Here is an 11,951-nt window from a genome sequence, read left to right as displayed (position 1 = left end):
CCTCCGGCTGGGATTGGAGGACGGCAGGGAGGGGGCGGGGCAGGAGGGGCGGAGGGAGGGAGGGAAGAGAGCGCCCTAGAGAGGCGGAGGGAGGGAGGGAGGGAGGGAGGGGGAGTGACGTCACCGCGGCCCCCCTTGGGCTCTTTCAGAGGGGAGGGGCGGGGCTTGGGCGGGCGCTTCTTCTTGGAGGAGGGAGGGAGGGAGGGGCGCGAGTGGCGGCTGGCGAGGGTGGGTGGGCGGGGCCTTCCACGGGCCTTCCAGCCCCCCCTCCCCCCCTCCCTCCCTCCCCCCCTCCTCGCCGTGAGTCTGCCATGACAGTCAAGGGCGGACCACCCCTGGCCACGACTTCCTGGGAGGCCTGGCTTGTCAAAGGGACTTGGGAAAACTACGTCTCTCCTGTATGTCATTTGCCCTAAACGCTCCATGTTTTTTCCTCTGTGTTCCTATTTTGCCTAGATGTTGTGTTAACCCAGGGGTCCCCAAACTAAGGCCCGGGGTCCGGATGCGGCCCTCCAAGGTCACTGACCTGGCCCCCGCCCTCATTTATAATATAATATTTTTATATCAGTTTTAATAATATAATATATTGTATATACATATGATATTGATAAGAATAATATACTATACAATATAATACTAACAATAATACCATATAATAATATTAATTATATGTTATATATTGCATAATATATATAATATTACAGTATAGTGGTATAGTTCAATATAGTATAATGCTAATATTGTGCTATGCTAATAATATAATATATTGTATGTACATATATTGATAAGAATATTATCATTTTATACAATATAATGCTAACAATAATACCATATAATAATATTAATTATATAGTATATATTGCATAATATATATATTACAGTATAGTGGTATAGTTCAATATAGTATAATGCTAATATTGTGCTATGCTAATAATATAATATATTGTATGTACATATAATATTGATAAGAATATTATCATTTTATACAATATAATACTAACAATAATACCATATAATAATATTAATTATATATTGTATATTGCATAATATATATATTACAGTATAGTGGTATAGTTCAATATAGTATAATGCTAATATTGTGCTATGCTAATAATATAATATATTGTATGTACATATAATACTGATAAGAATATTATCATTTTATACAATATAATACTAACAATAATACCATATAATAATATTAATTATATGGTATATATTGCATAATATATATATTACAGTATAGTGGTATAGTTCAATATAGTATAATGCTAATATTGTGCTATGCTAATAATATAATATATTGTGTGTACATACAGCTGCTCTGAGTTCCCTTCAGGGTGAGAAGGGTGGGATATAAATGTAGTAAATAAATGTAGTAAATGAATAAATAAATAATTTTGGACTTAGGCTTGCCCAAAGTCTGAAATGACTTGAAGTCACACAACAACAACAACAACCCTAATTAACCTGACTATCTCATTGGCCAGAAGCAGGCCCACACTTCCTATTGAAATCCTGATAGGTTTATGTTGGTTAAAATTATTTTCATTTTTAAATATTGTATTGTTCTTTCATTGTTATTGTTGTTTTGCACTACAAATAAGATATGTGCAGTGTGCATAGGGATTTGTTTGGTTTTTCCCCCCAAATGATAATTTGGCCCCTCAACAGTCTGAAGGATTGTGGACCGGCCCTCTGCTTTAAAAGTTTGAGGACCCCTGTGTTAACCTAATGTTTTAGTTCCTGAGATCCCCATTCCTTCCCTTTGAGGGAAACCTTGTTCCTGAACCCAAATAATAATAATAATAATAAAAGAAAATCGCACAGACAGACTACAAACAGAGGCACAACTATGTGGCCCAAATGATTCATTGGAACTTATGCCTCAAGTGCCACCTCCCAGCAGAAAAGAACTGGTGGGATCACAAACCTGCAAAAGTCTTGGAAAATGAGCACGCAAAGGTACTGTGGGACTTCCGAATCCAGACTGACAAAGTTCTGGAACACAACACACCAGACATCACAGTTGTGGAAAAGAACAAGGTTTGGATCATTGATGTTGCCATCCCAGGTGACAGTCGCATTGACAAAAAACAACAGGAAAAACTCAGCCACTCTCAGGTTGTGACTCCCGATTTAAACCAGAGTAAATTCACGTCCTTGCCTTGTTCCTGAATCCAGATTGCTTTTAGCTTTGTCTTGTTCCTGCCTTGAAATCCAAGACTTCCTAGTGACTTTGGACCTTGTTATTCACTCCTGCTTTCTTGTTGTTTCCCCGCTCAAGAACTTCCCAACAGTTTTGAGCATGTTTCGGTTTCTGGACTTTGGACAATAATATTGGACATAGCTCTTCAACTCTTTGGACTAATTCATACCAGATCATAAAGGACTATTGCTCACTCATCCTTTCCACTTATTCTTTCCTGAATTTATTATTGTTTTAATAAAGATATTATATGATTATTGGTCTCTTTGGTTTCCAGTGCTCACGCTGCCTTGGGGTGCAACAGTAACAGTAGGACAGAAGACCCCCCAGATGGATGGAACGGGAGTTGTGGGAGAGGCCCCCTCGGAAACTAAACGGTTGGAGAAGGTCAATCCGATGGAGTGAATACTGCAGACCTTTTCTTTCCAGCTTAATGAGATGAGAAAGGAGGTGGTGGCATCCTGGATGGCCGTCACAGAGCAGAGAGATCAAAGACAGGCCTGATCCCAGGGAGAAGCAGCATCCAGGCTGACGGGTCGAGTGGTGTTTGCAGATACGGCGGAAGGCACGAAGCAGCAAGGCACTTCTGCTTACCAGAAAGGACTGTTGGTGAGAAGCCAGTTGCAAGTGACTCCTGACAGGGGAGAGCTACACATGAAGTTTAATGAAATGCAAAGATACAGAATGGGGGACGATGCCTAACTTGACAGCAGTTCTTGTGAAAAAGATCTTGGAGTCCTCGTGGACAAGAAGTTAAACATGAGCCTACAATGTGATGCGACAGCAAACAAAAAGCCAAGGGGACTTTTGCCTGCATAAATAGGAGTCTAGTGTCTACATCCAGGGAAGTCATGTTCCCCTCTATTCTGCCTTGGTCAGACCACACCTGGAATCACATTGTGTCCCATTCTGGGCAATGTAATTGGAGGGAGATGTTGACAAGCTGGAATGTGTTCAGAGGAGGGCAACTAAAATGATCAAGGATCTGGAGAACAAGCCCTACGAGGAGAGGCTTAAAGAACTGGGCATGTTTAGCCTGCAGAAGAGAAGGCTGAGAGGAGACATGATGAGGGCCATGTATAAATACGTGAAGGGAAGTCCTAGGGAGGAGGGAGCAAGCTTGTTTTCTGCTGCCCTGCAGACTAGGACGCAATGGAGCAATGCCTTCAAACTACAGGAAAGGAGATTCCACCTGAACATCAGGAAGAACTTCCTCACTGTGAGAAGGGCTGTTCGGCAGTGGAACTCTCTCTCTGCCCCGGACTGTGGTGGAGGCTCCTTCCTTGGAGTCTTTTAAGCAGAGGCTGGATGGCCATCTGTCGGGGGTGCTTTGAATGCGATTTCCTGCTTCTTGGCAGAAAGGGGTTGGACTGGGTGGCCCATGAGGTCTCTTCCAACTCTATGATCCTATGACCCAACGCAGCTCTCTTACTTCGCAACAAACGTGAGGCATTTTATAAAGGACAATGGTGATCATTTCCCTTCGGGAAGGGTTAGGATCCGTGCTGTAGGGGCCAATTTAAAAAGCCCCGCTGCAGATTGGCTGATGCAGATGTAGGACACCAGGGCGAGGGGATGACTTCCTGAGGGCCTTGAGGGATAGGTTCCAGGACCCCTTGGCTGAAGCGAAGGCCAAAGGAGAGTTAAAGAGATTTACCAAGGGAGTAAGACGGTGTCTGAATACACTTTGGATTTTATGCTGTGATTCTATGTCTCAGGGGAAAAGGGGAGTTTTGTGTAATGTATGTGTCCATTGTGATGACATAGGAATTTTGTCCGCAGTTCGGGCTGTGTCAAAGGTTATGGCTGGTGTAGAAATGTTTTATTAATGACAGAAAGAGATACATTATTATAATAATAAGACTTTATTTCTCTTTCGCCCTCTCTATCTCCCCGAAGGGACTCGGGACAGATTCCAACAAACAACAGCATACATTCGATGCCTTCAAAAAACAGATAAATCTTGGCATAAAATCCCAACAAGACACCACAAATGAATACAGCGTTAAAAACCTAGCATCCAATTAAACCTATTATCACTGGACTGAATATAACATCAATAACCTAAACCAATACATTCTGACGGAATCAGGCAAGAATTATATAGTGACATAAAATCTAAATAAACGTTCACAGTAATTTACAAAAGCCAACGGAAGTTCAACACAGTTGTGTGGGTTGGATTATGTGGCCTATGGTGGGAAATTGGGCTGAAGTACGTAGACTATCAGAGCCCAGACACAGCGTAGTTCTCAACCAGGATCCAGAATTAATCCTCCTCCTCATCTCCATATGCTAATGACCAGAAGAAGGTCTTTAGTTGACTGCAGTACCCGGGCTAGTTTGTAAGAGGGGATGCGATCGGTCAAGTAGCCTGGACCCAAGGCATTTTGGGCTTTAAAGGTACTGACCAGCACCTTGTATTTAGCCCGGAAGGAGACCAGCATCCCATGGAGTTAAATCACTGACCTGCTGAACTTATTGACTGAAAGGTTGGAGGTTTGAATCTGGAGAGAGGTGTGAGCTCCCGCTGTTAGCCCCAGCTTCTGCCAACCTAGCATTTCAAAAACATACAAATGTGAATAGATCAATAGGTACCGCTCTGGTGGGAAGGTAACGGCGCTCCATGCAGTCATGCCAGCGGCCACATTACCTTGGAGGTGTCTATGGACAACGCCGGCTCTTCGGCTTAGAAATGGAGATGAGCACCACTCCCCAGAGTCAGACTCGACTAGACTTAACATCAAGGGCAAACCTTTACCTTTGGATCCTACTGGGAACATATCTATCTTATTCATTGGAAGTTTATCATTTTTCCAAGCATGTCATTGTTGAGGTCAAATGACCTCCTTTTTAATCCCCCCCCCCAATTTTCCCCATTAGACACAATTCTTATCCATTTATTAGACTCTCTAATCTGGCCCATCTTTTGGGCTCGCCAATGTCCAGTTCAAGTAACCTGGCCAACTGGCAAGGTTCAAAGTAGTTTTGGAGGCAAGGTTCTCCCCAGGCTCCACTTTCTTGTGGAGTAAAGAATACTGAAATAGCGATTCTGTTCTTACTGGAGCCAACTCTCCACGTTTTGATTGAATTGACTCATTTTTTGATTGTTTTAGGTGGGATGCAAAATGGGAGGGTTTGGAATAAGTATAAAAATTTAGGTAATATCATTTTGATGCCTTCAGCCTAGTTGTAATGTCCCAATTCCTTTTCCCCCACTTGTTGATTTGTTTACTTCCTTTCCCCCATAATTGGTTATAGTTTATCTGAATTATATTTAGATTTTAAAATACGCCTAGGTATTTTAACTTCTTTTTCCCTGGTTTCTCACCTAGGACAGATTGAGCTTCTTTTAACTCCTTCTAATTCAGGGTTTTATGTAAAATTTCTGATTTTTAAATATTAATGGCAAGGCCTGAAATCTTTTCACATTTTTTAAGTTACTTTTGTTCCCGCCTTAACTGAGTCCTCCATTTCACCTATAAGGACTACTGCATCATCTACATATAAATTTTTATTTCTTCTCTATCTTATATCTATATACAGTAGAGTCTCACTTATCCAACATAAACGGGCCGGCAGAACGTTGGATAAGTGAATATGTTGGATAATAAGAGGGATTAAGGAAAAGCCTATTAAACATCAAATTAGGTTACAATTTTACAAATTAAGCACCAAAACATCATGTTATACAACAAATTTGACAGAAAAAGTAGTTCAATACACAGTAATGCTATGTAGTAATTACTGTATTTACGAATTTAGCACCAAAATATCACAACATTTTGAAAACATTGACTACAAAAATGCGTTGGATAATCCAGAACGTTGGGTAAGTGAGTGTTGGATAATTGAGACTCTACTGTATATACAAGGGAAATGAAATTTCGGCCTAGGACAAAACAACAAAACTACACATCCCAGAAACACTAAACTTGGCAGCACAACCCCTCATCCATGCAACATACAACATTGTTCATACAACAAAAAGAAAAGAAAAATAGAGTCCTAATTAGAGGGAGAGGAATAATTGTTTTTATCCAATTGCTGCCAGTTAGAAGGCTAAGCTCCGCCCACTTGGTCTCCTAGCAACCCACTCAGCCCAGGGGACAGGCAGAGTTAGGCCTCACTTAGGCCTCTTCCACACTGCATATAACATACAGATTATCTGATTTGAACTGGATTATATGGCAGTGTAGATTCAAGGCCCTTCCACACAGCTATATAACCCAGAATGCCAAGGCAGATAATCCACAGTATCTGCTTTGAACTGGATTATCTTGAGTCCCCACTGCCATATAATCCAGTTCAGTGTGCATTGTATACAGTTGTGTAGAAGGGGCCACATATAATCCAGTTCTAAGCAAATCATACAAAAAATATAAATATAATATATAAAATTACAGTGGTATAATAATACAGAACACTATAATCTGTAAAATCAGGACAGGAAATAAAGAACCACACTCTGAAAACAGGGGAATTCCAGACAGGAAACAATCAGGGCCAGCTAACACCTCCCAACAAAGGAGTCCCCAAGGAGGAAACAACCAGGCTTTGAAGCTGCAAGACAATTCAATGCTAATCGAGGTGACTAATTACAACAGTCATACTTGCTTCCACAAATAAAAACCCACTTAGGACTATGCCACAGCAACGCGTGGCCAGGCACAGCTAGTCCTTTTATATTTTTGTCTGACCTAATTAGGTTAGTTAAGGGTTCTATCACTAGACCAAAGAGTAGTGGGGAGAGAGGGCAGACTTGTTTGGTCCCACTTTTGATATGAATGATTCTGGAATTAGATCCATTTACTATTATTTCCACTTGGTTTTCTTTGCATAATTCTTTAATTACTCCACACATTGTTATCCCCAAATTACAGTCCTCACATAATTTGACTAAGTTGTTATGATTTATCATATCAAATGCTTTGTAAACATTGAATTTTATTAGGAGTAAATCTGCTTTCTTTCTTGTTGCGTGGTCAATTACATTTAAAATATTTCTGATTGGGCCAGCAATCATTCTTTATTTAATAAATCTGGACTGGTCTTCCTCAATTAAAGTGGGCATTATCTGTTCCAACCTATTTGCTATATTTTTTGTAAATATTTTACAATCCACACTGCATAGAGTAATTGGTCTATAAGAGTTAGGATCATGTTCCTCCTTATTTGGTTTTAAAATTCTTATTAATTTCTGATTTTTTCCATATCTCTGGGATTGTTTATTTTCCATAATTTTGTTATATAAGATTAGTAAATCAGGGATTACTTCCTCTTGGAAAATTTTATAAAATTTGTAGCAAGCCCATTGGGGGCATGGTGAGGAGCTGATTTTTTAATTGAGTAATCCTTCTGATCTCTCTATATCCTTCTGCATATAGAGCAGCCCACCAACTACAACTCCCAAATGGCAAGATCTATTATCCCCAAACTCCACCAGTGTTCAAATTTTGGCATAATGAGTATTTGTGCAAGGTTGGTCTAGATTCATCATTGTTCGAGTCCACAGTGCTTTCTTGATAAAGGTGAACTACAACTCCAAAACTCAAGGTCACTGCCCACCAAACCCATCCAGTATTTTCTGTTGGTCATGGGATTTCTGTGTGTCACGTTTGGTTCAATTCCATCGTTGGGGGAGTTCAGAATGCTCTTTGATTGTAGGTGAACTATATATCCCAGCAACCACAACTCCCAAATGACAAAACTAATCCCCCCCAACCCCACCAGTATTCAAATTTTGGCGTTACTTAACCCACCATTTTTGGCATGTCGGGCCATCCATATAATCTTCAGTTTCGGTGTGTTGATCTGTTCTCCAAGTCAACTGTTTTGGCTTTAAAGAAATTCTCCTGTTCCAATTCTCCAATTCTTTTCTCACTACATTCTGTTCTTGTTTAAATTTCAGTCATTTTAGCTTGAGATTCCCAGACCTCAGCAGATAATTCATGGATGGAAGATTCCATTCCCTGTATAATGTCCATTAATATATCAAATTTCTGTTCCAGATTGTCCCCTTTGGGTTTTGCAATACCTTATCTGCTGCAGATGTCCCCATGGTTATCAGTAATTAATGAATTCAGGCAGCCTTGGAGTGATTCCTCTTGTTTTTCACTGCTCTCAGCTTGTGGATTTAAGATTTATATGTGTCCAGGACACTTCTCATTATTTTTAATGAGCTCTTTAGTTTTCCCAGGCCATAGAAGATAATCTCTTTGCTTCTAAATCACTGAAATGTTTTTAGGCAATCTATATATATAAAAGAGTAATGAAATTTTGGCCTAGGACAAAACAACAAAACTACACATCCCAGAAACACCAAACTTGGCAGCACAACCCCTCATCCATGCCTCTACGTTCATACAACAAAAAGCTCCAGCTACTCCAGAAAACGGCCAGGCTTTGAGACTGCAAGGCTATTCACTGGTATTCCATCTGGCTAACAAAGGATTCCCATAAGCCACAGCAACGTGTGGCCGAGCAAAGCTAGTGGTTTATAAATCCATTAAGTTGCGGAGGATAAGGCAATGAGTCTAGCTACTCTTGCAGCATGGCTTCTCCCACTTTTTAATACTATGAAAATTTAATTCTCTTAATGGTTATATATTTTGCGATTTTAAATTGTATTTCTTTTGGTTTTTACTATAAGTTGATTTCAATTCCTTTGGCATGTTTTTAATAATAAGAATAACTAGCTGTGCCCGGCCACGCGTTGCTGTGGTTTAAGGGAATCATTTGTTGACCAGATGGAATAGCAGTAAATAGCCTTGTGGCCTCAAAGCCTGGCCGTTTTCTTCTTGTTTAGTGAGCTAGAATACAATGGAATAGGCTTGCTGCTTATGTTCTAGGGGAATGGTTTTTTTGCCCAATTTGAGTTGCACTGAATAACCTTGCTGCTTCAAAGCCTGGCCACTTTCTATATAGGGGCATTTTTCCTTGGGCAGGTTGAATGGGATGGAGTAGCCTCGTGGCTTCAAAACCTGAGGGTTTTCTATGTAGGGGAACTCCTGGTTGGCCAGGTTGAACAATGCTGAATAGCCTTGCTGCTTGCAAACCTGGCCGCTTTCTACCTTGTGGAATTCTTGGTTGGCCAGGTTGAATAGCAATGAATAGTCTCAGTGCAGCAAGAAGAGGCCTGAGTGAAGAGGCCCTGGGCACCATTCTGGCTGAGTGGGTTGCTAGGAGACAAAGTGGGCGGTGCCTACCCTTCTAACTAGCAGGTAGGGAAAAAATGGCTTTTCCTGGTTGTGTAATTTGGACTTTATTTTTCTATTTTGTTTGTTTGAAAGACATATTTTGGATGACTATGTCTTTTGTGGCCAAATTTGGTGTGATTTGGTTCAGTGGTTTTGTTGTTTACTCCATAGTAAAACACACATTTTTATATATAGAGACTCAACAAGGCCTCTGGGTGCATCCAAGAATCGCATTGGCCTTTTTTGCTGCCGCACCGATGTAAGGTTATCATGAAAACATATAATAATAATAAAAGGTGTTGTTTATTCGTTCAGTCGCTTCCGACTCTTTGTGACTTCGTGGACCAGCCCATGCCAGAGCTCCCTGTCGGCCATCACCACCCCCAGCTCCTTCAAGGTCAAGCCAGTTTCTTCAAGAATAACATTCATCCATCTTGCCCTTGGTCAGCCCCTCTTCCTTTTTACCCAGCATCATTATCAATAGTAAAATATCAACTAAACGGAAGGAATTAACATAGAAAAATATACAATATAAGAAATATAAAATTAAATATTGTGCTCACGTCCCCAGAAGAATTATAATTAAGACATATATAATGAATACATATAATCACAGAAAATAATCCCAAGTGATCTCAGAGCACAGCTTTGTTGAACAGCTCCAATCTTTCAACTTCCTAGGCAAAAATATCATAATACTTGGCACAGAAAAGTCCCTTAGGATGAACCTCATGCAGAGACAGAGAACGGTCTTGACCAGAGCAAGACTGCAGCAACTTAATTCTATGGAAAGAACAGGATGATTCAAATAACCAAATCCATTATCATGAAAGAATCTGCATCTGTGACGCTCCAGCCATTGAGGGCATGGTGCATATCCTGTTCGACTGTTGTTTATATGGCAAGGTGAGATCCCAGTATTTACAACCACTTCTGGATATGGTGAGAACCACCCACTGGGATCCGAATGTCAAACTGACTTGTTTTCTTTCTAGGGAGGATCTACCCTCGGTTCGCTGCAGAACCAAATTCATGATCGAGATCTCTTTCTCTCCCAAAACAGGGCATCTTGTCATGGCGATGAACTTATTAAATAAAACATTTTTGTAATTTAATTTTATCTGATTTTACCAAACTTCTTATTTAATCCAGTTTAATTCCATAATATACAAGGCTAAAGCTACACAGCTCACTGATTGGTTATTACCAAAAACTACAAAAATAAATCAGGGAAAACACACCCCAATAAAACACTCCTATAGAGACACACAAAGCACATTAACAAACAAACAGACCTGGGTCTAATTCTAAGACCGTCACACTGAGTGGATTGCACCCCTTCTTATTCTCCTCCCTTTAGATAATCGTATGTAAGGACACTTCTGCTTTGGGCAACACTCTTCCAACTGATAACTTAACCATTTATTTCCAGCATCGTATGCCTCTGAGTTCAATATTTATGGGCCTTTCTGCAGAGGCACCACAATATGATAACAATATCCCAAGGTTATGCCCTCGCTTTTCAGCTTTAACAAGCATTGCCTTTGTATGTCTCAGACCAGAGCCGTCCAAATTGTGTGCCATGACACACAAGGGTGTCGGCTGTAGTCCACAGGTGTGTCACATAGAAAATGGCTCCCCCCACCCCCACTGGGAGAGACCCCCAAAAAGCATCCAGCCCAGCCCCCTTCAGCCAGCCAGGAAGACACAGTTTAAGCCCTCCCAACAAACAGCCCTCCCACATCAGCTCTAAATCCTCCAAAGGAGACTCCAGACCCCCAGGAGTCACAGGGGTTGGAAGAGACCCCCAAAGGGCATCTAGTCCAGCCCCCTTCAGCCAGCCAGGAAGACACAGTCAAAGCACCTGTGGAAGGCTATCCAGCCTCTCTTTAAAAACATTCAGGAAGGTTTAATCACTACAGAAGTGGAGTGCTGGTGTGTTCAAGTGTAGATTCTGTTATGACTTTTGTCATCAACACAATTTGTTGAGTTGCAGCAATTACCAGTGAAATTGATAGGTTTCTAGTTAAGAAAATAAAATGGTTGATAATGATGTTTGTGATGAACTACGAGGAGCAGCTATAGAGGAAACTACACAATAAATGCTTATACAGAAAAGATTATATGAAAATTATCTCTATATAAGAGGGCTATCCACAAAGTAGCTTACGTTTTGGATTTTAAAAAGGACAAAGTATAGGAGAAATCATTTAACATATGCAGCTGAAAGACACATTCCAATTCTACAATCTCACGTAATCCCCACTGAAATCTAGGCACGTCTCATATAGATAAATGAGTTTGAAATGTACTGCCCCAGTAAATTCCCTGCTTGTGTCCTCAGCTCTTCCCCCTTCTCCCTTCCTGCAGCGTAGCCGAAACACCGTGCTGCCAGCCATGCCCCCATTGTTGGAAATGGAGGAGAGAGGCGGCAAATTTACTGGGGCAGACCTTTTCAAACTCATTTATCTATATGAGATGTGCCTAGATTTCAGTGGGGATTACGTGAGATTGTAGTATTGGAATGTGTCTTTCAGCTGCAT

The 11,951-nt window shown here is 40.9% G+C and overlaps 1 long non-coding RNA gene across 1 annotated transcript; it reads left to right on the top strand.

Moving 5' to 3' along the window:
* Positions 1-269: 269 nt before the first annotated feature.
* Positions 270-5,408, top strand: LOC134298589 (uncharacterized). Its single transcript, XR_010005696.1, has 2 exons — positions 270-398; positions 2,487-5,408. It is a non-coding gene; the product is annotated as an uncharacterized LOC134298589 (long non-coding RNA).
* Positions 5,409-11,951: the final 6,543 nt, after the last annotated feature.

This window comes from Anolis carolinensis, chromosome 4 (assembly GCF_035594765.1).
Source record: "Anolis carolinensis isolate JA03-04 chromosome 4, rAnoCar3.1.pri, whole genome shotgun sequence".
In the NCBI taxonomy this organism is placed as follows: domain Eukaryota; kingdom Metazoa; phylum Chordata; class Lepidosauria; order Squamata; family Dactyloidae; genus Anolis; species Anolis carolinensis.
This window is presented reverse-complemented; position numbering and strand designations above follow the sequence as displayed.